The sequence below is a fragment of the Pteropus vampyrus genome, unplaced genomic scaffold, assembly GCF_000151845.1.
Source record: "Pteropus vampyrus isolate Shadow unplaced genomic scaffold, Pvam_2.0 Scaffold177, whole genome shotgun sequence".
Lineage (NCBI taxonomy): Eukaryota > Metazoa > Chordata > Mammalia > Chiroptera > Pteropodidae > Pteropus > Pteropus vampyrus.
The window spans coordinates 3,658,213-3,685,762 of record NW_011888958.1 but is presented as its reverse complement, the minus strand read 5'-3'; the positions used below and the strand labels follow the sequence as shown (position 1 = coordinate 3,685,762).

The 27,550-nt window shown below is 34.9% G+C and overlaps 1 protein-coding gene across 15 annotated transcripts in view; it reads left to right on the top strand.

Moving 5' to 3' along the window:
- The window catches only part of SIPA1L1 (signal induced proliferation associated 1 like 1), a 348,029-nt gene that overhangs the window by 182,641 nt on the left and 137,838 nt on the right, over nt 1-27,550 (top strand). The gene's annotated exons all lie outside the window — the stretch shown is intronic.

Below are 27,550 nucleotides of genomic sequence, written 5' to 3'. Positions count from 1 at the left end.
TCTGTAAACCCAATTATGCAGTGAAAGATCTGCTATCAGCATTTTATTTGTTGAATTTCTATTACCTACAAAATTTAAATTACTTAGAAAGATAAAGAAATTATCTTTTATTACTGATGGATTTTTTAAAAAATTTATATCCTTACAGAGAGGAATACAGTGATCATAGAAAGTATTTGTATGCCAAATAAAATCAATGTATATGAGTGTGTTTTACGATTATTTTTTAAAATGCCCTAAAAATGCATTTATCAACATTCAGTCAACAGGAGAATCAGTGTTTTAAGAATAATTTACATTAGGATGGAATGTTTACATTTCTAATATTCGTATTTGGAGCTCAAGGCAGGCTGCCCCAAAGTATGCCTCAGGGGCATATTGATTATTTTGAATTAAAGTTACTTGAGAAACAGCGAATGCAAGAAGGACACCCTGACCTTCCTCTCTGTCCCCCTGAAAGCAAGAAATCAGTCTCCCATGTAAAAGGTATCCTCTTTGCACCAGGACGTAGAGACACATTCTTATCACCAGACAGAGAATTCAGGGCAGGAAAGCCTGTATAAGCAGACTTTGTTACCTCTTTACTAATTTGGATTACTTGGAGTAGTAACCAAGCTCAAACTCTGCTTAGATTCCTCACTAATTAAGCACTCAAGCCTGCCTTTCTTTGCTCCATCAATTCCTTACAAGTTTATTGTTTCTTTGTCTAAAAAACATAAAAGCTGTGTGTCTTGGTCATTTCTTCAAGTCCCATACCTATGAGATCTCTGTATGTATGAATTAAATTTGTTTTTTTTCTTCTTGTTAATCTATCTTGTGTCAGTTTAATTATTAGATCAGCCAAAAGAACCATGAAGGGTAGGGGAAAAATTTCCCTTCCCTGATACTTAATTAAATTACAATAAAGTTGGTATTCAGTATAAAAATGAGTGAAAGGCATGATTATATAGTGATATATTGCTTAAACTATTTGATGATGAGCGGTTGTGCCTTACTCTTCAGAGGTTATTATTGTTTTTATTTTCAAACTCACACCTGATTCTTTACTTATAGTTAAAAATGCATCTTTATTAAGAAGCATTTACTTTTTAGTAAGAGTTCAAAGTGATTCAGCTTGCAAATGTGTCTTTTAGTGCTAGAGAAAGATTTGGGAAGTCCTTTTGAAGGGTGATCGCAAAAGAGATTTCTCTTATAGAGGGCCTCTCAGTGGAGACCTATTACACGTAATTTAATCCCATTAATTGCTTCTCTGAAATTCTACTTTTTAATTATCTTATCATCTTTTAGTCCAGTCTTTTTTGGTGAGTTTTTAATCTTCGTTTTTTGTTTTAATGCCGAGTCTTCTCATTCTCTGTAACCAGGATTCTTGCCCGGTTGGGGTACAAGCTGTCCCACAGGGATCCAGATAATTCTACTACATCCACTCCAAGCCCTACGACCTCTTTTGATTATTTCTGATGTTTTGTTTATTCTCTTATTATCTCTGCCTAGATTGGCCAGGTAGAGTTGATCTGACAAGGTCGGCTGCAAACATTTGCTATTTTCTGTCATAAGTTAACCAATTGGGAGGTTTCTATGTAGTTACTTCGAACTAGGTCACCAGACAGATTGTATTAATCCCATAGTTTAAATGGGCCATCTGTTGAGTCCTTCTGGTAATTGTACCTTTCTTGAATATCAATTTACCCAAGTTAAGTCACAGCCAAGGATGTTAGGTGTCTTTCCAAAGAGACTAATGGCGGAACTGTGGGCCCCTCTCAGCTGAAACCTGCCCTTGGAGAGTTTTTAGTGTCCACCTATTTCCTTCAGTATTCTTTTTCCTCAATTGTGAGAGTTTTTGATTGTGGAAGTTTAGGGTCATGCTTGTTGAAGATAATAAGAAAAGCAGGGGTCAGGGGAGAGAGTGGGATTGGGAATAGGAAAAAGAGGCCAAACATTTGTTAGTAGCGATAGTGGTATTTCTTTGCAGTGGAACTTAGGGAAAGAGAAGGGCCAGGGTGGACCATAAACCCATTCCGTACGTGTGGGCCCTTCTGTGACCCCTAGAAGAGCAGCTCAGAGAAGGTTATGATGTGGAATAGTCAGAGCTGAGGCTTTAATAAGCACAGTAGCTTAACTAAGTCACCCAAAGCATCTGAAATGTGCATTTTACTTTGTGTTTCTGATTTTAGGGAGAGATCTGGAAAGTAAGAGTCAAAAACATGGAGTCTTAAGTCTGAAAGGTATTGGCTGTGTAGGTGGAGAACTGGACTGAGGCAGACATGTTTAAGTATATTATCTGTGAGAAAGAGAAATACCAGCTCTGTCCTGGACCCTCTTTTCTTTTCTCCCAAGGTGATGCAATCTGCTTCTATGACTTTAAATGCCATCCGAATGCCTCTGTGATTCCCAGTTCTGTATCTGCAGCTCAGACTTGCTTCACATTATGTTTCCAGTCATCTTTCTCATATCTCCGTATAGATGTCCAATAGATACGGTTAACACAAAACTCTTGGTTTATGTCTAGGGCAAACAACTCATCCCGGTTTCCTAGGACTATCTTGGTTTTAACACTGAAAGTCCTACATTTTAGGAAACCTCTCAGTTCAGGCCACCCAAGATGGTTAGTCATTCTGTTGATAGTGCTTAACCTGTTTCTCTCCCATGTTGAATTCCTCAGGGGAATCATCTACCCATTTGCTCCAGCCAGACATTCAAGAGTTATCCTTGATTCATCTCTTTCTAAATGCATCAGTATCTTGTGTTTCCGCGTCTAATCTATCAGCATGCCTTATTTCTGCTGATCACTTCTTAACGCAAGTCATTTGCATCTTGTTCTGGGTCATGTCACATGATGAGGCCATGGAATCCTGCAACTACTTCATGTTGCTTTTACCAAGGCCTCCAACCTTCCTTACAGCCTGATGCCGTCTGTCATCTCATCGCCCCCAGCAGCCACACTGGCTCTCATTACCTTGGACATGCTGACAAGTTTGTTCATGTTCTAGGGTCTTTCTGCTTGCTCTTCAACTGGTCTGGAATGTACTTCCTTTGCATAGCTGATTGCTTCTTAACATGTAGATCTTCTTAAATGACTTCTTCATAGAGAGCCCTTCCTTGACTAACCAATTGATAAAAATAGCCAACCAGCCATCTTGATCATACTGCTTTTAATTTTATTTTTCTGGATGACACTTTTCACTGGCTGACCTTTACATTATTTATTGACTTGCTTATGCTTGCTCTTCTGCCAGAATGTAAGTTCTTTAAGAGTGACAGTTTTTGTTGTTGTTGTTTGTTTTTTGCCGTGTTTGCCATTTGATCTCCAAGCTTTAGAACAGTTCAGAGAGTAGGTGTTCAGGAAATATTAATTGAAGCAAAAAATAAATTTAATCACCTCAAGGCATCTAATTAAAATGCTCAGGGGAAGATTTAGGAAGCAATGATCAATAAATAGGAATTAATTATAAGCTATCTGTTATTACTACTATAAAATAGTGATAATGATTTTAATAAGTCATCATCCTTATTTTAAGTTAGCTAAAAAACTTAAAAACCTTTCTAGGTTTATTCGCAAGTGTATTTTTCCATACCCTATATATTTTTTAAGTTCATAAGTTATTGAATGGTGAATTCTCTTCCCATAATAGTTATCAGGACTATACCTTGACCACGAAAGCAGAACCATTGCATGCGTCAGTCTATGGGGAGTGCAGAGAGCCTGGCAGCCTTCCTCACTTGCTTTGACCTAAGGGACTGTGGTTTGAAACTTGGGTTCCAAATAAATATTTGTGTTTCGATGTTAAAGATACTTTTAAACCAGGGTCTAAACCTTGGAACTCTGGCATTTGATGCCAGATAATTTTTTGTTACAGAGACCGTGTTACTGTAGAATGTTTTGCAGTCTCCGTGGCCTCTTCTCACTAGATGCCAGCAGAGTTCCCCCTCCGAAGTTGTGACGATAACCACTAATGTCTCCAGACACTGCCAAATGTCTCCATGGGGGGCAAAATTGAAACCCATTGTCTAAACAATAATTATGTTTTCTTCTGTTTTCTGTACATTGGGAAATTAATTTAATAAATTAAATATAATGCTGTTTTGGGGAGAGGGAGAAAATATAGCAGATTTTTAAAAAACTATTATAAAGGAAGTTTGTCCATCTTACATCAATCATTACTAAGTTATAAGAATCTATTTTCAACTTATGCCTCTGTAATGCCACCATAAACTTTGCAATAGAAACCCTAAAATATTCCGAGGGAATTTGTTCTTTCAGTGTTTCTATATTTTTCGCCTGTTCTTATCACCATGGAGCTAAACACTTTGAGAGACATGCGAGGTTAAAAACAGTAATGACAGAAGAGGAAAAAATGTTTTCTTTTCCTTCTTTTTTCTTTATTCAGTTCTTCCTTACCCCTCAGTCGACTGAATGAGATATTTAATTGGAATGTTTTTTTAATTGGGCATCAAGGTAGGAAAGACATGTTTTTCAGAACATTTTTTTTTTCCTGGAGAAAGTTAACATAATTTGAGCAGACCTGTGAATTGATATTCTAAGAAAAAGGAAAACGTAACAACTTTGTAGAGAGGGAACCTTTTTCCTTGGCTTGTACCCATTTTATATAGATTTATGTGTGTCCAAGGTCATACTGAATTGCTTAGGACTCCTCGACATCTTATAGAATTTTTTTTTTCATGTAGAAAGCAAATATCAAAATGTCCATGCACCAGTTTTTAGTGTAGTACTGATTGATGTTTCGAATAAATGCAGTTCTTATCAGCTTTCTTAAACTGAGACCTTAGGTACAGCGTTATGCATAAAGTATTAAGTAATCAGAAATAGTTTTTTGAAGAATTTGGAGATATTGGAGATTGGTGAATGTAGCATGCTTGAACCAATAATTTAATATCCGTGGGAAATGGCAAAAGATGGCTCTGGTTGTCCTTTATGTTTTTCAGGTTGGGGTTTTTATTTGAAATTCATCACCTCCCCTAGTTATTGACTCTAAGCCTTGGCCTCTCTGAATGGAACATTCTGCTCAGTACTTGCGATGTACAAGGATTAATATCAAGCTGAGGAAAGAGTTTTTTTCCCTAATACTTAGGAACAGTGGCTTCTTCTGTTAGTTTGTAGGGAAATGTACTCACATGTTTCTTTCAACAAAGTAGTTTGGAGAATTCTTTTTAAAATACTGCTTTTTTCTAAACAATTAATGTCTTTTGATATTATCAGCCCAGTCGTGGTTTCACTGTGCTGAAACCTTCAAGCATTAATTTCAGGAAGTTTAGGCATCACATTTCTTTTTAAACAGTGTTACTGTTTCCTTTTGCATGAATGAAGACACGATATTGAATTGAAAAGTGGATGACTGTAAAGTAAAACATGGAATTTAAACATCAGAGACTTAGAAATAATTGCAGCGATTAAAAAGACAAAGTTTAAAAATTTATATCTGCTTTTGAGTTACAGACTTGTGACAAAAGGTAGCTCTTTTTCTATTGCATTAAGCCTTTAGCTCCTTATCAGTTAACTCTCAGTGTGAAACATGAGGAGACAGTCTTTGCATTCTTGAGTAAAACTCCTCAGTGGCGACCTTCTAATAAAGAGCTAGTGAGTGCTTTTGTTCATTTGTATTTTGATAAGAACAAATATAGAATAGTTCACGAATTATAATATTCTCTGACTTTATTCTTACAAATTATTTTTTTGGGGGGTGGGCCAGTTTTTGGATGTTTTCTTTCACGTTCCCCTTACCTGCTGTACCCAGACTATTATGCTTTTCATAATATTATAAATACCAACACAAATGCAGAAAAGTTTCTTCCTCTTTAATTTTTAATATTGCTACTCTATTTGGATGTACATATATGTATACACACATCCACACACATATGTGTATTTACCTGTGTATATACATGTGCATGCATGTATAAATTTTTCCGTAAAATGTTTACTTTTTTCCTGGGCTTTAAATTTGGTCAACAGATATTTCTAAGGACCTACTACTGTATGCCAGGCACAGTGCTGAAAGTTTAGTGATGAACTGGTAGAGACTCTTTCTTCTTAGAGCCTTAGAAAACGTGGAATATACAGCAGAACGCAGAGAACAGTGATAATCCCTGTTCACATAACCAACACCAAAACATTTCTTGCTGATGAGATTCTCCCCGACTGTGAATGTGCTGCTGTTATTTGTTTTTTTTTTTTCCCTCATATTAACACACAATTTTTTAAAATCTAAATTTAACATTGTATTGCGGTCTCTCATGTAATTAAAAATACTTTGAACATAATTTAATGAGTATATAATAATGCATTTTGGACCATCCATTATTTACATAGTTTGGGGGCATTTGGGTTGTTTACAGTTCTTTTCTGTTGTAAGTAATGCTGTGATAAACATCTGCATAAAATTTTGTTTTTTTGGACTATTTCCTAAGAAATTGTTGGAATAAAATAAAGAGGTAAAAGTATATAACATTTTAAAGGCTCTTGATACATATTAATAGCTAGTTTAACCAGTAGCCAATGAGCACATTTTGTAAAATACAAACAAACCCAACCCCCCCGAAACCTCTTTTCATTAGTATTTATTTATTGAATAGAAACAATTTTCAAATGTTTAGCTAATTATGTATTGTTTTTTTTGTAGGTTGTTAATACGTTTTTTCCTCTTTTTTTTAGAGTCTTAGTATTTTATCTTGATTTTCAGTGACTCTGTATATATTCAGTGTATTAAACCTGTGTTGTATTTGTTGTAGTTTTCTTACTAGTTTTTAGTTTGCCTTTGATACACAGATGTTTTAAAAGTTTCGCATAACCAAATCTATCAACCTTTTCTTTTGTAATTTCTTTCATTGCTTTTACACTTAGAAAATCTTCCTCCATTCACACATATTATATTCTTAGCTGAGTCCTTTGCACTCATTAATTTCGTAAGAAAAGAAGTCTACTATTTGTGAACCAGAAGGACTTTGCTACTAAAGATGCTGCTTACAGGTTCTGTTTTTATACTTATCTGCGCAGAGGGACCACTTATGCTACGTGTTAAGTTCTGACTTTGCTCTGATACTCAGTACTGGAGTGCCTGTTTAATTCATATGATTATGGTTCTATTAAACTTGGGTCCTTGTGAAAGTACCTTATTGAATATAAAGGATGAAAATGAACAAAGTAAAATAAAATTAAACCAAAGGCATGAATGACTTGTACTTGAATTCATATTTTGTTTTAAAAGGCCCAGAAATGAAAAGTCCGACTTTTTAAAGCTGTAACTGATATAAAGAAACCTACCTCAATTTTCCATGATGGGAATATTGCGGATTATAACATTAGACTTGAGTTGACTGCAAAATGGGATGTGAAATATTATTTCTTGCTTATTTTATGATAACTACTAATTTCCTAATTTATACAAGTTTAGTTTTTAAACTATTTGTAACTCAGTTGACATGAAAATACTTCCAACATGCTAGAAAATGGATACTGCTAAGCTATATCATAGATAATGAAAAATGTTGGTTGATGATATGTAAATAAGTTGTCTTTCATGATGTTTTAAACCAGAAATCCACTTTTAGAATTAATATTCTTGGTGGCGGCATTCCAGATAGAATAGGTTAAGAAATATTTTACTGAACTCCTCAAAGCCCAAGTCCTGTATGTTGCTATTAGATCATATTTATTTTTTCATTGTCTGTTTTTCCCACTAAATTTAAACATTTTTAGGAGAATAGCTTCAGCACATAGAATGGTGCCTCAAATATTTGTTGAATAATAGATATTTATTGAGTGACTATCAGAGCATAGACTTGAAAAATAGAGGGAAGAGCAATATTTTTCCTTGAGTGCCCAGAGTGTCCCAGGCACTGTGCTGGTCACTTACTGTTCTTATGAAGAGAGTCTTGCTTTTCTAAAAATGAACCAGTTTTTTTACCTTTTCTGTTAGCAATAGGTGTTTTTAGGAGACAGTAGGAAACTGGACACATGGAGAGCTCCAGCATGCATTCAGGTAGATTTCTGTTCTGGGAGAAGATACATCAAGAGCCTCAATGAACTACTCCTCATGCTTTTATTTAATGATCTGTAATCAGAAATGGCATGGAAGGTTGGCGAAAGCTGTGGATGCTATGGAACTGGCACGTACACACATACACACACACACACACAAGTGATTTGCTTGTGAAAGTTTGTGAGTCTAAATAATCTCTTTAATTTTTTGAAGCATTTGAATGCATGCAAACTACCAGCAAATATCAACATTTTCATTTCCTGCTCAAGCTTAACTGCAACTTCACTTTTTGTAGAGAAAGGCATAGCAAGTTAAAAAGTTTTTAAAGTTTTTCTTAGTAATAGTCAACTGTATAGAGATTTTTTTTCGAGTGGCATTGAACAGCCCCAAGAAAATTTTTATACCAAGATTGTGTTCAAACATTATAAAAGATTCATGGTTTTATCATTTAAGGCACTAATGATCTTATAGAGATATCCATGTGAAATATTCTGACCTTTTTATTTACCTGATAAGTAAGTGTGAGTAATAAAGAGAACTTTTTAAAAAAAAAAACCAAAGGATTTGGACCTAGTTGTTGATTCATCACTAGACTACTTTGAACCTTAGTCATCATTATAAACAGAATTTTAAAAAGTTTAGTGCATTTTTCCTACTAAATGTAAAATTTAATTTCTGAAATTTCCAAAAGCTTGTTTTCTAACTTGAAAAAATAAGAACCCAATTCCTATTTAAAGTGGGAGAATTATGTATGTTTATTTTTTATATGAAGATTCACTTCATTTTCCTGAGCCATATTTGATATAGAGTACCTTTTCTTAATCATTAAAACATAGGCTGAGAGAATGAAACTCCATTAACACCCCCAAATTTATGCTTTATGTGTAAGATTTTTGTATATTTTTAATGGACTCTGATTACTGTAGGAACTAAATTTAGAGAGAAATCTTAAAGATTCTATCATAAGCTACCATTTATTTGTTTCTTCTTCCTTTTATTCTGCCTACAACCTCTTGTTTAAATATTTTCAATAAAAATATTGTCTACTCTTGATAAAAATTAAATGGCAAGTATTTGAATAAAAATCACATTTATCTATTTCAGATTTATTTGTTGTATCAGTTAGGAATGTGATAAAAATTAAATGGCAAGTACTTGAATAAAAATCACGTTTATCTATTTCAGATTTATTTGTTGAATCAGTTAGGAATGTGATCTGTCAGAAGCATTAGAAAACTACTCTAGTAACTTAAGCAAAATAGAAGTTTATTTTCTCACATGAGAAGCAGCCCCAGAATTCAAAACTCCAAGGCTGGTATACATGCTCAGGGATACCACAAGGGACCCTGGATCTTTGTCCTTTTTTTCATCGGTGTCTTTGCTCAGGCTGGCCTGATGAGTAAGATGCCTGTTGCTCTTCTAGGCTTCTTGTACTCTAGAAGGAAGAAGAGGGAGGTAGAAGGTTGTGGGCAGAGGGCTTGCTAGTCTGTTACTTTTTATCAGGAATGCTAAAGTTTGCCAGGAAGTTGCATGGTGCAGTCACCCGCTTACTTCTCATTGGTCAGAACTAGATTAAGTAGTTATCCCTAGACCTGTCACTAGTCCTGGGGCACGAGAATCCATGACTGATTTAGAGAAGTCATGATTTATCTCCTGGGGCTAAGATAGAGGATGCCTGCCAGAGTGCTCCAGAGTTGGCTGAATAAATTGAGAATCTATTGTTAGAGAAAACTTGGGGAGGGATAGATATGGAATGGGTAATGGATAGTGTCTGCTGCCACACCTGCTGGAATGTGTGAGTATAATATGTACTAGATAAGTCCTGTGTATTTTCAGTGCCTTCCACTCCTTTATTTCCTGGAATAAATTGTAGGTTGTTTTTTTTTTTTTAATTTATTTCAGATACTCTTATAGCCTGCCCTTTTTGTTGGTGACTCATGTATTAGGACAGCAAATGCTGTATTTTAGTCTTTCTTAATATTATGATGAAAAATGAGACTTTAGTCATAATACTCTTAAACTGGATTTTGAAATGTTTGTAGAATTTGTACTTTTTAAAGGGGGTTCTTTTTAGTAGCTATCTAGAAGATTAATTTTGTTTTATTTATGATTAAAATTCCTCAAAGATGATTTATTTTTACAATTCATGGACAATGGTTATTCTATACACACACAGATTCAAATTCTACTTTTTAAGCTTAACATTATGTCATAAAATGTTTTTCACGTAGTAGTATGCCATTTAAAAAATCGCTTTGATGTCATAATTTACCTAACCATTTTCCAGTTGTACATTTACTTCCATTTTATGCTGCTGTTAATGCTGTAATTTACATCTTTATTTGTGTAGATTAATTTTTAATGTTATAGATTATTTTCTTTAAAATTCCACATTTTAATGGCTTTTGAAGCATTTAGCCTAATTGCATTCCAATAGAATTGTAGTAAAGAATTATTTGAATTTTTTTATTATGGTAAGCTGAAACATTTTCTTTGGTATTTTCTTTCTCTTGCGAATTCGACCTTTCTTGTTTTTTTTCAAATTGTTACTTTTCTAAATGACAAAATATATTTTTTACGTTGTTAAGTGATACATTCTCACGATAGAACATTTATTAGCCATAGTTGCCACTTCACAAAGAACAACTATTAATATTTTGTGAACAATTTGTGTAAGCTCTTTATGTAAAAATTATGTTCTATTCATAATAACTATTCATTTGTCTCAGTTTATGTGCCCTGTAATGGATTAGACCCTGGGAATACTGTGGTCAATGTAATAACTATCATGTCCTTGATATCAGAAAAATAATGGTACTTCTGTCTTATTTTTTCTACTATTTTATGTTTTTGTCAGTTGTTTTTAGATCATAGTAAATTAAAGAATCTTTAATAATATAACTTTGGTTGTTTAAAATAAGTACCTTTATCAAAAATAGAACTCATTCTTAATAGAAATTTGTATAGAATTTTATTAAATGCCTACTTTGTGCCTCTAAGTGATCTTATCATTTTTTTTTTTGGTTATTGTATTTTTTCTGTGCACATGGAACACATAATGTGTGATTTTTAAAATTTAATTAAGAAATTAAAATTTCTTCAAGTTGGAAAGAATTTACATATCTTAATTTATGTATCTCTTAAATTTTGGAAATATTTTATTGATAATTTTTTGTTTCTTTTTTAGTTTGGTCTTTTCTATTCTACTTCTTGTGCTGTTGTTTTTAATAGGAAATCACCTATGACCTTATCATTTATTTTCATATTTTTAAAAATATTCACTAGTTTATCTATTCTAATCTCCAGTTTGCTTCTCATTTCTATTTATGTGATTTCTAGGGATATAAAGATTTTACTGTTTTTATCAAAGAGTTGTCTCTTATATGTATTCATCTTATCAATGAATGTATGTTTTTAGTTTATTAAATTTTACTCTTTATTTTATTTACATTTTCCTGTACTTTTCTGAAGTTATTATTTTTTTTTTAATTTATTTTTTTGGTGGAGGAACCCTTGGTTGGCCTTGTCAGCTTACAATCTCTTATTTTTAAATTTTTACACCTACAGCACCTGGTCTTCCTAGGTGGTCTCCCATCCAAGTACTGTCCAGGTCCGACCGAGATCAGAAGGGCTTGTTCAGAGTGGCATGGCCATAGACCTTTTCTGAAGTTTGAGTTGAAATCTCAGTTTATCATTTTTATTAAAAGTTATGCATTTATCACAGTGTATGAGTTTGGCTTAATCCAGTAGGTTAAAAATTTCAGGATCCTAAATAATCTCTTGTGTTTCAATTTGCTTTTATACATAGTTGTTATTTTGTTTTCATTGGACACCCTAGAAATTGAATTTTGATTCAAGAATATAGACTTGAGTTTTAAAAAATGATTAAATTTTAAGTTTTTAAAAAAATATTTAACATTAGCTTTGCTTTTATATACATACCATAGACAATTAATTGACCAGAAAATTGACCGCATTTTTTAGGACATGAAGGTCTGTTATTTTACTTTGTTTTGTTGATTACATCCTTTGTTTCCTTCTGTCATTGCTGCATTTGCACACTGCATCTGTATGACTTTGTGACTGCCTTGCTTCCTTTCCTCTTCCTGCTCTTGGCAGAAATGTTCACTTCTCAGTTTATGTCTCTTCCCAACCGATTTTAGAACTGAGATTCCCAGCACTCATTCTTTCCTTTCTTGCTTTATATTCTGTATAGCGCTCTGCAGCATGTGAAAAGTATTTGTGTTTATGTTTTGTATGTGTGTCTTTCTCCCTAGATTGTAAGTTCAAAGGAGACAGAGAATTTTGTCACCGTCATTCATTGCCTGGGTGCCAAGATTAATTCTTGGCATGGAGTAGACACACAGTAAATATTTGTCTAATTAATAATTGAATGTGATTCTTTTCAATTGATTTCTCCTTTTATGTCTCAGTTTTTATCTTGATTTTATTTATTACTACCTGACGGAAGATGTCATTTTATTACAACACATAGTTTTATATTTTTCCTTTAATCTTACACTCAATAATATTGCTTTCTTTGTTTTTTTTTAAATACAGTTTTGTTGAATATCTCCTTTAAAATTTTCGCTGCCTTCTTTTGGTTTATACATCTTGAAAGCAATAAGCAACATGTTGGATTTTGGTTTTTGTTTTATTACAAACTGAGTGTATATATTTTTTAATAGATGCGTGGCCAACCCTCCCACCCCTGAGTTTCTTTCAATAAGTTGAAGTAACTTGCTTTTGTTTTGAATTTATATTACTAAGTTCTTTTTTTTTTTTTGAATTTGAGAACCTGTATGATGGTTTTAAATCTATGAATCCTTAAGAATTATAATTAGTTACTTCTGAAGTATGGATCATGATTTGTTTCCTTTTAGATCTCCATATGATTTGGAACATAATCTCTGTACTAAACCATTTCTCGTGACCTATTTCTATGTTGCATCCACATTTTTAATCCTATTATTATTATTATTATTCTCTAAATGCAGTATATTTTGTTTGATTCATTCCTCTCTGCTACAACACATGCTTCTTTTTTAGTGAACTACTGCTCTCAGCTCTGCATCCTAGCTTCATCCTATTTTGCTTTCAAGATTCAGCTCAACTATTTTCTCTGTGACGCCTTCCATAACTCTCCAGCAAATCTTAGATGTTTGTCCTGTGTGTTTTTGTGGTTATGTGTGTATATTTCTAGTCATTTTCTTTTTATGATTCAGCTTGTTTTCCACAGCCCCTGACATATTATGTGCTCAATTAATCATTGTTATCTAAATTTTTTCTTTTCTACTTCCTCAATATTATTTTCTTTTGTTTTCTTATGAGGTAGATGCAGTTTTTGTTCGGTATACTCCAGACTTACTTTCCTTTGGTTTCTTGGGAATAAATGATTTAATTTTTATGAGTTTTTTTTAGTGCACAGGGGCCTGATTTGTTTCAACATGTACTCCACTTCAGAATATGAGCAATTTTTGATCTTGATATTTTTTATCCTATCCTCACCCCTTTATTCACTCTTTATAGCTGTTTACTTCATTTTTAAACAAGTGCTGATTCCTCTCACAGGGCTTTATTACTACTCTTCCATATCTTAATGCCCTAGTTTCAGGTACTTTTTTATCTTGTCCTTTCATCCTATGAATTATGCCCTCCATTTTTCTCTGTAAGAAATACTACTTGGATTTCACATCATCAAATTCACGAAAATTAAAAGTTGTTGGAGAGAATGTGGAGAAGTGGACCCTCTCTTGAAGAACATTCATTTTTTTTCTATTTGTTCATATTTTTTCTTTTGGAGTTTCTATTTGGAAATTTTCATTTTTATCCTAGCATCTTCCATTTTCATATTAACCTTAATGTACTTCATTCACTTTATTTCTCTGACAATTTTTGCTCAGTTTTTCTTTACTTTTCCTACACAGCTTTTTCAGTTGGGTCAGGATGTTATTTTTGTTTGTTTTCTTATTAACTCATTAGGCCTTAGAGACCTATGTTAAAAGAGACTTTTTTAAAGTCATTTCTCATATGTCCTCCTACTTATGTTGACCCTAAATTTGTTTTGGGGAAAGAGGTGAATAGGCCTGCCTCAAGGTTTTACTGAAGGTTCCACCTTTCATTAATTTTGTAATCAAGTCAAAATTAATAGAATTTCAAAAATTATTTTGACAGTAGAATCCATCTCTTTATACTACTAAAGTCATGCTTAGTGAGAATGGTGGACTATATGAAGTAGAGTCATTTAGTTTTCTAGCTGACAAATCCTTTATCATTGCAGAAATAGATACCCACATATGTTAAGATCAGTTGTTCTTTAAATATTCTGTCATATTTTCATGATTTTCTTACTGATCTCATTACTTTTAATATTATAGAATGTTTTATTTTCTTGCACATCCTTTGAAACTTATGCTTTTTGAAAACTATAGGAAATAGTTATTAAAAAGTAAATCCTTCCCCAAAATCAACTGTTTTTGTTTTCCTATATGCCCTGCAGACTTTATGTTTTTGCATATGTAAATAAGTTTACAAAATAGAATAAAGCACCTGTTTTCGATAATATTATATTTTAAATTTAAGCCATGTTAATTACTAGCCAACTTAGTTAGGCAACAAAAGGATAAATTTATCATTTCTCAAATGATTTGATTGTCTAACTAGAGAAATTAAAGAGAATCATTAAACTGTTAATGCTACTATGAGTCAGTAATATTACTAGATATGAACTAAATAAACAAAATCAATAGCTTTTTATTTTACCAGCAACAATATATCAAAAAACATGATTACATCCTAGTTAGAATAACAAAATATTATAATGTACTTCATAGTAAATGTAACAAAAGATATGCAATAATTTGTGGATTAAAAGATTCTAAAGAAGATCTAAATAAAGAACAGCTATATACATTACCAAATGGGAAGACTCAATATTATAAAGAATTTAAAATTCCCTAAATTAATTTATAAATTTGATGCAGAAATAAAACAACAAAACCAAGAGTGTTTGCATGAAACTTGACAGAATGATACTAAAATTAATTGAAGAAGTAGATTTAATGGATTCATTATAATGCTGGATTAATTATAATGCTGTGATATTTGAATGGATAGAGAACAGACCGTCCAAACAGTTGAGAGACCACAGAAAGAACTTCCTGTGCATGGGAATGTGATTTTGACATTGTATTACAAATCTCTATGGAAAGAGGCTATTCAAAAAGTAATGGTGGGGCAGTATGGTAAAAATAAAATTATATTCCTGTAAATAAATTCTGGATGAATTGGAGACATATATTTTAAAGAGAGATTTTTAAACTTTTAGAAGAAAATATAGAAAAGCATCTTTATGATGTTGGATATTGGGAATGGCTTTTTTTTTTTTTTTCAACAAGAGTCAAAACACTCGAAGCTGTAAAGGAGAAGAGTGATAAATTTAACTAGGTTAAAAAATGTAAATGTATGTATAGGAAAATATACCTTAAACAAAGGTAAAAGACAAGCTATAGAATATGAGAATACATTTAGACACACATGTCTAATGAAGGATTAATATCCATGGCAAATAAAGAAGTCCCACAAATCAGTAACAAAGAAGACAAAGACCTAGGAGAAAAATGGACAAAACATAGGTCGATAAGACCAATAACAAGTTAAAATTCTCACTTGTTATCAGAGGAATGCTGGTGCAAGCAACAAGATAACATACCATCATATTGATAATAATTTAAAGGCAAAGATGTGGCAGCAGGTGCTGTTTTTTTCTGTTACTGTGGGATTGTAAAATTGTTTAAACCGCTTTAGAGAGCTTTTTGATAGTATCTAATAATGTTGAAAGATGCTGCAACTCAAGGTTTCAACAGTTCCCATTCTTGAGTCCTCTAGAGAGACTTTTACACATGTTCCCAAAGATGAGACAGGTATAGCCATTCTGTGATTGTAATAGGTATAAATTGGAAATAACCTAGATTAATTGACAAACTCTAGTATATACACAGAATAGAAAACATACAGAGGTTACTATAAAGGACCTATATCTTTTTGTATTACCATGAATAAATCTGAAAGACAGTTTTCTGTGAAAAAAATGAAGTTGCAAAAGGATGTGTTCCAAATGATTCCATCTGTATAGATTTCATAAACATAAAAGTATTTATGAGAAGGGTACATTGCATCTTTAGGATAGAAGTTTCTCTGGAGAGGCTGAGAGAAGAATCCGATTGAAAGTTGATATTTAGATGTATGTATAACATTTTATATATTGGTGATCTGAAGCAAATTTGGCAGAATATTAATATTTATTAAATCCGGATGATAGGTACTAAGTATCTCTAAGTTTTGCATATTTCAAATATTTTATAACTGAAGTTTTCAGTTTAGATTAATAGCACTGTAGTCCCCAGTTAAACACGTGCTGCAGTTATATCCTTCCTTTCCCCAAGCTCTACCCCAGTGTTATTAAGAGAATCTAAAAAGATACAAATATACAAGGACAGATAAGAGGAAAAGAAATAAGAGCAGATTAGCATTAACACCGTTTTGGTCAGCAGAGAAATGGATGTATTGTAACTAAGTGATGTGGAGAGAGCTGAATGTGAATGCCTTAACAGAGAGGTTCTAGAAAATGTTGACCCCATACAAGCCCAGAATTGGAAGCTTCAGGTAACTGGGAAGATTGGACTAAGAAGTGGGACTGGTTGTAGGTAGATAGTTGGGTCCCTTCCCTAATTTGGAGCACTGATAAAAGCTCTGGGAACAGGGAGGAATTATTTGAAACATTTTTGCTGAGCCTGGTTCCTTGAATGCCGGAAGCCAGGCAGGAAATGGAACCAGTCCTCTCTAAAGAAACTGAGTGGATTCTAAAAATGACCTACAAACACTGGCATTTTGGGGCCCCCCACTATAGAGGGAAAACCCTCTCTCTGATGTAAGCAGGAAAGGAATTTATGGAAACAATATTTAGTGACTTGCAGAATCACTGGGAATGCTGTAGAACTAGACTTGTAAAATGAGTAAGAACAGGGGATGCCGAGAGGCCGAGCCAGCACTCAAATTACACGAGAAAGCTGGCATGGTGCTTCCCCTGAGCACTTGATGTCCCATTTGATGTCCAGCTTAGCATTACCACTACCAGCACTTTATCGAGGGTGCCGCCGCTGTGTACTGTAGCCACTGCTGCTCCTAACTTCTGTGTAAATGGATCGCTGCCCCCTGCTCTCTCCAGACAACCGCTTTTCAATTCAGAGTCCAGGATGTGCGTATCTTAACTGGCTGAGGGGCAGGTTGCATGTCTGTGCCCTGTATATAAGAATGGCTGGTTAAGAGATGATGTGGCATTTTTAGTTTCTATTTTGGAAGAGAGACTCTATATAAGGCAAAGAATTTCCCTAGATATAGGAAGAGAGCTCAGAGACTAAACAGATGCTAGGCAGCCGTAATTATATTTTTCCCTCTATCCAGTATTCCTAAGTAAACCAACTGGGTTTCTATCCAGTCCTCTGTAGAAGAGTCCGCATAGTAGTCAACAAGCCCTGCCCCCACACAGATATTAAATATACAAGGATAGCCAGTGATAGCAGACATGAACAAAAGCCTTCCATGTCAGACAGTGCTTACCACAAACTGAAGAAAAGCAAACTGGGAAACTATAAACACTAAATATGAAAAGAAAACTTTATTGCAAAAATATTGCAATCATGAAACAAGAATAAAATTTTTCTTTTAATGGAAAAAACAGAACACAAGATTTCTTCAAAGTTTAGCACAAGGGTCCATGTGAAAAATTAAATTGGTTGGAAAATGAAGTTCAAAAAATTCTCTCTAGTACATAAAAAAGAAAAAGAAATGGAAGGTGGGGGAGAAAAGAAACTATTCAGGAGATCCAGTATCCAATAAATAGAACATTTACAAAGTGATAGAAAAAGGGAAGAAAATTATGAAAAAAAAATAAAATAAAATTTCACTTAACTGAAAGAGGTATATTTTTTTATTGAAAAGGCCCACTGAGTGTCTCTGTACATGGACCATAAAAAAGACCCTCAGAAAGGCCACTCCAGTATTGAAGAGGTGACCCTAAAAAATTCCTGAAAAAGAACATGTAATGTATAAAAAAACATGAATCCCAGTATCATTGGATGTTTCAGTTCCAACAGTGGAAGCTAGAAGATAGTGAAGTAATACCTTAGAAGGTCTGATGGTAAATGTTTTACTACCTAGAGTTCTCTACCCAGCCAAATCATCAAGTCAGTTTACGGCTAAATGTGCCAGGGCTAAACACTGTTACCACCTATTTTCAGGCAGTTGTTGAATGAATATAATGGTCCATCAAAAGGAGGAATTAAACTGAGAGGAATATACAAGGTCAGGGAAGCATGGGATCCATCCCAGGAGAGGAGGGAAGGACCTGCCAAGATGAGGATAATGGGCTGTTTCTGTGGCTACCTGTGCAGTGGACCCGGAGATCAGCCGGGCTGGATTGATGTATGAAGATGGAGAGCTCTAGGAGAGAGAGGTCTCCAGGAAAGAGAAATGGAGTTGATAGGACGTCTGTCGCTTTTGACTTTGTAGGAAACAGCAACAAGAAGAATTTTTTTTTCTTCTCGTTGAGTTTAGGAAGCATTAAAGGTAGATACATAGGAACTAAGCAAATAAGGGGGAAGTGAAGCAATAACTCCAGGAAAAGTAAAGTAAGCAAGTGAGCAAATATAGCCATAGCACCATAAATCCTGATTTTATGCGTGCGCACATGCGCGCACACACACACACCGCTGGCTATGTGATATAACACACGTACACATATATACATGTATACATACATATCTACGTAGAAAGGAAAAGGGAAGTGAGGGGGCTTACTGGAAACATGCCTATTTCTCATCTTCCAAAACAGAACTTCAACAGAGAATAAGATTGATAAATGAAGAAATAGCGTATGAACACTATAGCACTGTATAGAAACAGTGCTATGAATTGAAAGTGGTTGCCCCTGGGCGTGAAGAAGATGAAGTAAAGCCCTACTGTCTGCTTTTTGGTTTTGGTTTATTTTTTTCCTTATATGCCTATAGTGAGTGCTATTTGTCTTTAGCATAGGCATTACTTTGATAAAAACATACATGAAAACTAAATAAATAGCACTTAGTGAGTTACTCTGTACCAAAGTTTTTCCTCCTCATAGATTGTAAAACCACTTCTCAGCGTTTGTTGTACCACTTGTTATTTTGTTCAGATGTGGTCGACATCCATCATTAAGCCTTCGCCAAGGACCAAGTATCCTAAAGCTGAGTCTGTGCAGTCCTGGCTTGAAGCTCTTGTGGTTTAGTGAGCGGCACAGCAGAAAGCCTTGAAAAATCAAGATGTTCTATATGATTATCTTTTGGGCACCAAGGATATGGGGGGAGTATTGGGGACTTTAAGACAGAGTCGATTCTAATAGCTTATAAGGAATGGAAATCCTGGCAGAGCTGCTGCGGGGGAGGAGCGGGGGCTGCTGCAGGAATGAAGATTGCAGAGAGCTGGTGTGGGTGTGAGGAGCAGGCCTGGGGCTCGCCAGCGGAAATCCCTTCCGCTTCTGGACAACCATGCATTTCCAAATGTGGAAAAGAGAGATTGCAGAGCCCGACAATATGGATGATTTCTGGTTTACCCACCATTCCCCGCCCCCCTCCCCGAAAGGGTTCTACCAATTTCCAATGCAGGTAGTAACACAAGGGCGTCTGTTTTACTCTGTAGGCCGTTAACAGTGAGTACTGGCATGCCTAGACCTTTTCCCAGTAGGTGTACAGTGATGCAGTGTTGTTTTGACCTGTACGTATTTGTCGCTTATTGTACTCATGATTGTTATAACATCAGTTAAGATTTTTCTTGCGTTTGTGTTCTGTTAAAAGAGTTTTTCTTACTCCAACATATTCTTTCTTTTAAACCTGTTTAAACTACAGTTTTGTCAAAAAAAAAAAAAAAAAGTCAGGTTATTTTGTCAGAACAGTTCAATCCGACAGCCCCTCAGCAGAGCTGATGTTAGAAGGTAACAATGCGTAGTGAAATCACAATTTCTTTAAAGTAGAAAATCCTTATCTTGATTTTTAAAATCACCAGTCTTCTCAAGGGATGCTGTAAAAAGGGTAACGTGGCAGAAGATGAGGTGGGTTGTATACAGCTTTCTGGAAGAGACTATAACCAAATGCATTCCTGAAGGAGGAGAAAGAGGAGAAACGGGGTGGGTAGGAATCAGCCAAGAGAAGGAGGGAAGAGAACTGTATGAAGTTGCGTTCCAGCAGAGGTTGCCACTTGCTTTCTCCTGGAGGCTCATGAGTGCATTCCAGTGCATTCCAGTGCATTCCAGTGCATTCCAGTGCGTTCAAGTAATTGCAGCTGATTCTCTTTCCCTTTGACTGGAGCCGAAGGTTCAGAGTGAAAAGAGAGTCGTCTGTTAATTATGGGGATCTGTCATCCACTTGGGAAATTCTTCTTTTATCCTGAAAGCAGAGGGCAGCTATTGTGAGGTTTTAAGCAAGAGAGTGTAAGTGTTGTGCTCGCATGCATGCACTTTATAAACATTCAGTACTCAATAGGCAAATGATCAAATTTTAAAGCAAGTGCGCATGCAAACATACCATTCCTGTTAAAGGGTTTATTTCACTTTGCCACAAAAATGAAAAGGGTGGCCAAGGAACAAAAGAAGACAGTCTACTCCAAGGTTTTATCTTTGAACACTTGGTTAGTTTGCATTTTGCTTACTTTTTTCCTAGTTTGTAAGTGAAAGTTTATCTAATAAAGTTAATAAATTTGTGAGTGAAATCTCATTTAGAAATCAGAGATTTTTTTTTTTAAGTTTGGGGGAGTAGATAAAAATAATTTTATTTGAAGATTATATATAATGTATATATATATTTGTACCTGTACATAATTAGTAAAAGAAAACCAAAGCACCAGAAATCTGCAAGAATGTGGTGTGCATTGAATTAAAATGATTTCATTTGCTCTTGTCTTAATTTGTGTTGACAAGTTGCCAGAAACATTTGTATAGGGCTCCTATTTTCAGAGCCAGGATATATATAAATGGTTCAAAATGTTCAGTTGTGAAGCATTTCATCAAGTATTTATGTCAGCTTGGCAAGGGATGGTCCTCTGCCTTTCCAAAACATAAGTAGATTCTTTCATTCTTCATCGTCCACTTCTCTACCTTTCTTTTCTGGTTCTGTTAAGTACTGGATTAAGTCTCTTCAGAAATAAGCTAGTCTTGTGCACCGATTTCTTTATCTCCTGTGTTTATTCAATGCCTGTCTTATTGTGTGTGTGTGCCCAACCAACACACAATGTCTGGAAGAATACGAAAACTCTTAGGGGTAGCTACCTTTGGGCTTAGAATATCCAGAAGGAAAGAAATATCTTTTACTTTTTCTTCACTATTTCAGTTTTTTTTTTTTTTTTAAATAAAAAGCATATAATTCAACTTCAAAAAAGGAAGCAGCAATTGGGGAGACTTTCGTATGGGAGAAGAATTATTTGAGGGTAAGAGATAAAGATGATCTTGCCCAATATTAATTTGATGGCAGGAATTTTTAAATTCTGGGTTTTGTTGTCTCTCCCACCTATGCTGTACTGACCAGCCCACCTCCCGTTTTCCTGTGAATGTGTTTACTTTGCTAGGATTTTTGAGAACTGACTCAATTGTATATTGGTTTACCTTTTAGTTATTTCATTGTGGTGGTGCCTTTACAGCTCTAACCGATTCACTTCATGTTGCTCTGTTAAGAGATTTGCTCATTTTTGTGGCTGTTTTTCATGCCCTTTGATGGTGAGTGGATAGAAGGAAGGAAGGTCAAACAGATTATTTTTCATTCACTGCTGTTGTGAAGGCTCTTTATGGAAGAAAGATAAAGCTGAAATCTATATTAAATTTTCATTATGTGGATTTTTTTTGATATGTCGCCCTCAACACTGATATTTATAAATAACCATAAATATATTTTAGATTACAATATTAATTCTATTAATTTATCAGTTAATTTCTAATTCATCTTAACTGAGACCATGTGACTTGTTTGTAATGATTCCATTTCAGGGACACTGAATTTAAGTGCTTTGGGGATAAGAATTGGATGGATCTCTGTCCTCGAGAATCTAATAATCTGAGAAGAAAAGGCCCAAGCACATATAGAGTGAATCATGGAACTTCAGAAAGTATTGGGAGAGGCAATTTTAGGAGGCTGAATGCTCTGGTGCAAGGAACACGGATGGGTCAGACCCTGAGAACAGTGCTCTAGTCTCTTCTGAGCTGCAGCGTGTTCATTCACAAACTGGGGCGGATAGTCCCTCCCTGCAGGTGGCTGTGGGAATAAATGAGGTCGTGTACGGTAACTGCATAGTGCATACTCAAACTGTAGTTACAACTGATGGCAGCAGATTGAACAACAGCGTGGTGTAACAGATAAGGTAGGAGTCAAGGAGTGAGGAGATCTGGCTTCAGCTGTGCCCTCGGCTGTTTAACCTTTGGTGGACTTAGTTTCTGGCCGTGAGAGACCACATGTGGAAAATCAAGGGTTCGGATGAGGTCTTCTTTCTAATAACTCACTATTTTAAATTCTGAAGGTAGGGTCAGAGTGGAACACCCCAGTTCAGGTTCAGTTGTCCACTAGGGCTTTATGGCAAGGTGCCACAGTTTGTCTAGGGCAGACCTATTTCCTGCTGTTATAGGAAGAAGGAAACGTTTTGGAGTCAGATACCACTTAGTCCTGAATTCCAGGCCTGAATCACAATAATGGGGCTGCAGCTGAGGAGCCACTGAAGGTTCCCGAAAGATAACTGACATGACCACTGTAGCTTTTTAAGGAAGTTAATCATCAGTATTTTTTCACTACTGCATGTATTTCCGCTGAGTGTAGAGATTTGTGTCTGGGTTGGAGTCAGAAGTGATACTCAGGCTATAAAAGGGAGGCATTTTTTTTCTTTTCTAATGTATTTTCAAAGTAGTTTTTCTGCCATAAATTCTCTAGCTGCCATCCCAGTATTCATTGAGAGAGGGAGCCCGCTAGGTAGTTAGTTCTTTGTTAGGAAACAGATGTAGTCTGCTTACCTTGCTGAAAATGGAGACACTCACCTCATAGGGTGCTTGTGAGTACTGAAGGAATGAACAGGGGTCATAGTGAAATGGATGACAGGGCCCTACTCCCTCAGAGCTCTGTAGGGACAGAGTTTATATTCAGAAATAAGAGTACAATGAAACAGACAAATAAACCATCTGCAGTCAGCATTTAAGGAAATGCTAAGGCAATGTGGAGTGATTTTATGTTTTAATTTTTTTTCTTTCAAGCTCTTGGTCCTTGGGTGATAGTTTAAAATCTGCTAAGTGAAATATGGTTGCTGTCGATATTAATCATGATTAATAGCGATTTAGGTATTAGAGTTATGCATAGAAGGAGCTTTATGTTCACCCATTCTTCTTACTAATGTGACTTTTTGCTCTTTTCGTAAGCTAAATTTAAATGTGCTTCTTCAAGTGCCCTTTCTTAAATCTTTTTTGGAATGCAAATACTCAAATGAGAAAACCACGATGTCTTTTAATAAGCCATTCGTGACGTTCTGTCTTATACAGACGTGAGAGTGGAAATATTCCCTCTTTGTTTCCTCTGATAGTGCAAGCAGGAAAGTGCTTAAATAGCCCTTTGCTGGCAGCCTGAAAAGTTGTCTTAGTGATGCAGGTTCTCAGGCGGTGATCATCATATATGGATCCGAGGCATTTTCATGGCTTATCTAATTTAAATCTGACTTAAAACACTTCAGACCATCTCTATCCCTTCTGACCTCAGAGGAGAAAGTCAATATTACTAGAATCTTCTCCAGGTTAAATATACAGTTTTGATTCCTTGAGCCGTCCATGCCTGATAGCACTTTAATAATGCTCTCCTGAATGTTGCTCCTAAGTGTGGTGACCGTCTTCAAGTTTAGCCCCAATCTCTGCAGAAGGAGGATTGTGAGGACAAAAGGTGAGATGTACACGTACAGGGGAAAGTAGATGTGTCTTAGGAAAGGGGACTAAGTAATGATGGCTCAGTCTGTGCTTGGGTTAGGCAGCCTCACCTGATTTTCCGGGTCATTGCAACCTTGTGAAGGGGCGAAATGAGACTCTTGGGCGTGAGGGGACTTTTATGTCAATATTAAATATAAAGAAAGCATCTGTAAATGAGGAAATACAAATAATTGTGTTAATCATCTGTGAGGTAGTTATTTAAATCCTATAAATACCACTAATCTTATAATCTTTAGTACTTATACTCTATGTAGCCCTCTTTGATTTCATTTTAATCAGGGGATTTGGCACAAGATAATCTCATTGGAAGGACCTGACATCTGTTGAATTTTGACTTCTTTGGTGATTTGAATGGTTGGAGGTTTAACATAGTATAGTATTTTATAATTAATATTCAAATGTGTGCTCATTATACTGCATTCTCAAATCATATTTTTTTTACTTTTTTTTAGCAGCAGAAGGATGGGTTTATTTTTTTTCCCTGTTTTTTTCCTTCTGATTATAAAAGTTATATATACTAATTTTAAAAAATACATAATATAAACAAATATAAAAAACAGAAATTATTCATAATTCAGTTATCTAAAGGCAATCCTTTGGTGAAATTTTCTTGTCTTATTTGTATATCTATATGTAACTTTTTTAAAAACATAGCTAAATTTGTAATGTACATACATAGTTGTTTGTATCCTGAATTCTTCTGAAACTAGGCCTGCTCGTCCCCAGTCACACTCAGTAGGACACAGTATAAAAATATTCTTTTTTTTTTTTTTAAACGTGTTCATGGTCAAATCAATTAAGAAATCCCTTAGATTAATGAAGTTAGTATTTTTTTTTTTTTTTTAACTGCAGATGTCATGGAGCCTTTAATATACTAACGTGTTATCTTGTCATAAAGGAGGTGACGTGCAGTGTGTCCTGCCTAATTTAATTATGGAACTTTTTTGTACATTAATAACTTGAAGAATTTGAAGCACAAGTTGGGAAACATTTCTCCCTGTATACTGGACATTTATCGGTTGTCTGCCCTGGTGTCCACTTCTCACATTCCCTTTTCCCTAGATCATGCTTGGTAATAAGTTGTTTAGTACTAGATCATATTTGATAACATGGTGTTGGTGAATACATTTTTAATGTATTTTAAATGACTATTAATGTACAAATTAGTACATTAAAAACACTCATCGGCTTCATTGATCTGAGCTGATCTCTTGATATCCTGGGGCCAGACACGGAATCTCTCAATGCCCCTGATGAGTTGGTGAGCTCCAGCTTCTTTTCCTTGAAAGTTTTAGTTTATTGCCCCTCAAATACTTATTATTTTTCCTCTAATAATTCTGATTCACTGTTACCTTTCTACTTATTATCTTTTACTCTACTTCCTAGAGGTACTTTCTACCTCTAACCTTTAAGCTCCTCAAACCTAGCTCTTTGACATTAAATAATTGCTTATTACATATGGTTAGTCATATTTAAGTATAAGAGATTAATATTCACATTTATTTCTGTTCTTCTTTATTTTGCCCGCTGTTGAACATTTCACTGTTCATCAACAATTCTACCATGTAACTTGCTTTATACCTTCTTTATTGTATTACCCCTCTTTTGCCATCAAGCTTTCTGTCAAATATTCATGTGTTTCCTTCACTCTCAGATTTACAAAGTATCTTTAAGCTTTACCGGGCCATTGAAATGTAACTTTCTTCACTGAACTTTTTCAGTTAAGAGGATGGGTGGGAGGCATATTATCTTCTCTTTTGATTCTTACTAGGACCAAACAGGCACATTTTAAATTGCTTCCTTACCTCTTAAATCCAAATGTATGTTTTGTATCCATTACTTCTTTATCCAATTGGTTAATTTCAGGATAAGCTATCTGAATACTTTCAAATCAGTGTTCTTTTCCAAATAATGAACATTTGCAGAGCAAAAACTAGATTTATCAAGTCCATTTTCCTTGATCCTTCTCTTTTTTGTTGAAGAGACAGAACGGAAATGAAAGGGCAAAATCAGTCTAAAAAGTTATGTGCTGATTCATGAAGCTTAAATTATCCATGACATTGCACTGAGATGTTTGTATGGATTTCAAGCTAATTTGAAAGAATGAGACATCTCTTTATCTGAGATGTTACTTTTATGTGATGTGAGTGAAATTTAGGAAAGCCAAGAAGGGATAAAAAAAAAAATAGTTTGCCTTATTTGGTTTTCTTAGCTAATCTAATGTTCAGACACTGTGAAGTTGTATTTCTGTTTTAAAGTTTTGTTACATTCTAAAGTAAGACTATTTATGGGTATTCTAAATCTATACATTCAACTTCATAAACTATTTACATTGCCATTTTCATAAATACTCTTAATTGTTTAGTTCTGGATTATTTGGGCATTTGAATAGTTATTAATCACTAAATCTTCTTCTGTTCGCCTGAAATAGTCAGAATTGGCCTTGTATTTAAGGATATACCAGTTAAGGAATCTAGCAACATGCCATTTGGGAAGTATTTGATGAGGATTGCTACATCTTTTTGATGAATATACCGTATTATATTATAAATCGTTTCAGGAGGGAAACCGTAGTTGTTTTTTTGGTTGTTGTTTTTTTTTCCCCCCCCTTCTCATATCTTCTTACATAGCCTCTAAACTATTCTTATGCCCTTGGCAGAAAGAAAGTTTCCCATGGTGTTCTTTTTGTTCTGTTCCTTGAATTATTTATTGTTCTCACTTCCTTACTTCCTATTTATTTCTTGGAAAAAAAATTATTCTTTTCGTTTTTCTGCTCATTAATTAATTCATTATAGAAAAAATAGACAAATGAGGAAGATATCAAATGAGCACTTGGCTTAGTTTATCTGGAGTTTATGGGCACGGGTCATGAGTAGAGATTTAAATATAACTGCATAGAGATGATATTTCAAGCTGCAAGTACCCATGACATCACCAGGCAGTACTGGCTACCTACCATGCAGATCTCCTCAATTAATTACATTATTCTGTCTTTGTCCAGTTGCACAGGCAACTGTGATTCAACCAAGTGAACATCCTGCTTTCCAGAGTAATATTTTTACTCCAGTGTACCCATGCCAGCTGTCTCATCCCAAGTCACTTAGCGCTCACATGTTTCCTAATACAAAAAATACGAAGAATGGTAAGAGAAGTAAGCCGCGGATACCACTCGGAATCACCAGCTTTTAAGTGGAGCCCACCAGTGATACTGAAGAGTGAATAAAAGCGAGAGGTGAGAGAGAAAATGAAGAAGATGGTTATCATGGAAGTCTAGAGAAGAGAGTTTCAGGAAGGAGGGAAGGATCAAGACTGTAATGTCTCAAAAAGCCAGAATGAGAAGGACTGTTCTACACCTGTATCTTCCCTCGAAGGGAGGAACTGTTTCCTAAAATATCTCTAGCACCAAGGGTGTGTTTGACACTGAAGAGAATGCAGAGAGATGGGGGCTGATTTAGAGAAGAGGAGGAAGCTCTTCTTCTGGAAGAATGGCATTATCAGAAAAGAATGATAGGTTATGTTGTCATAGACC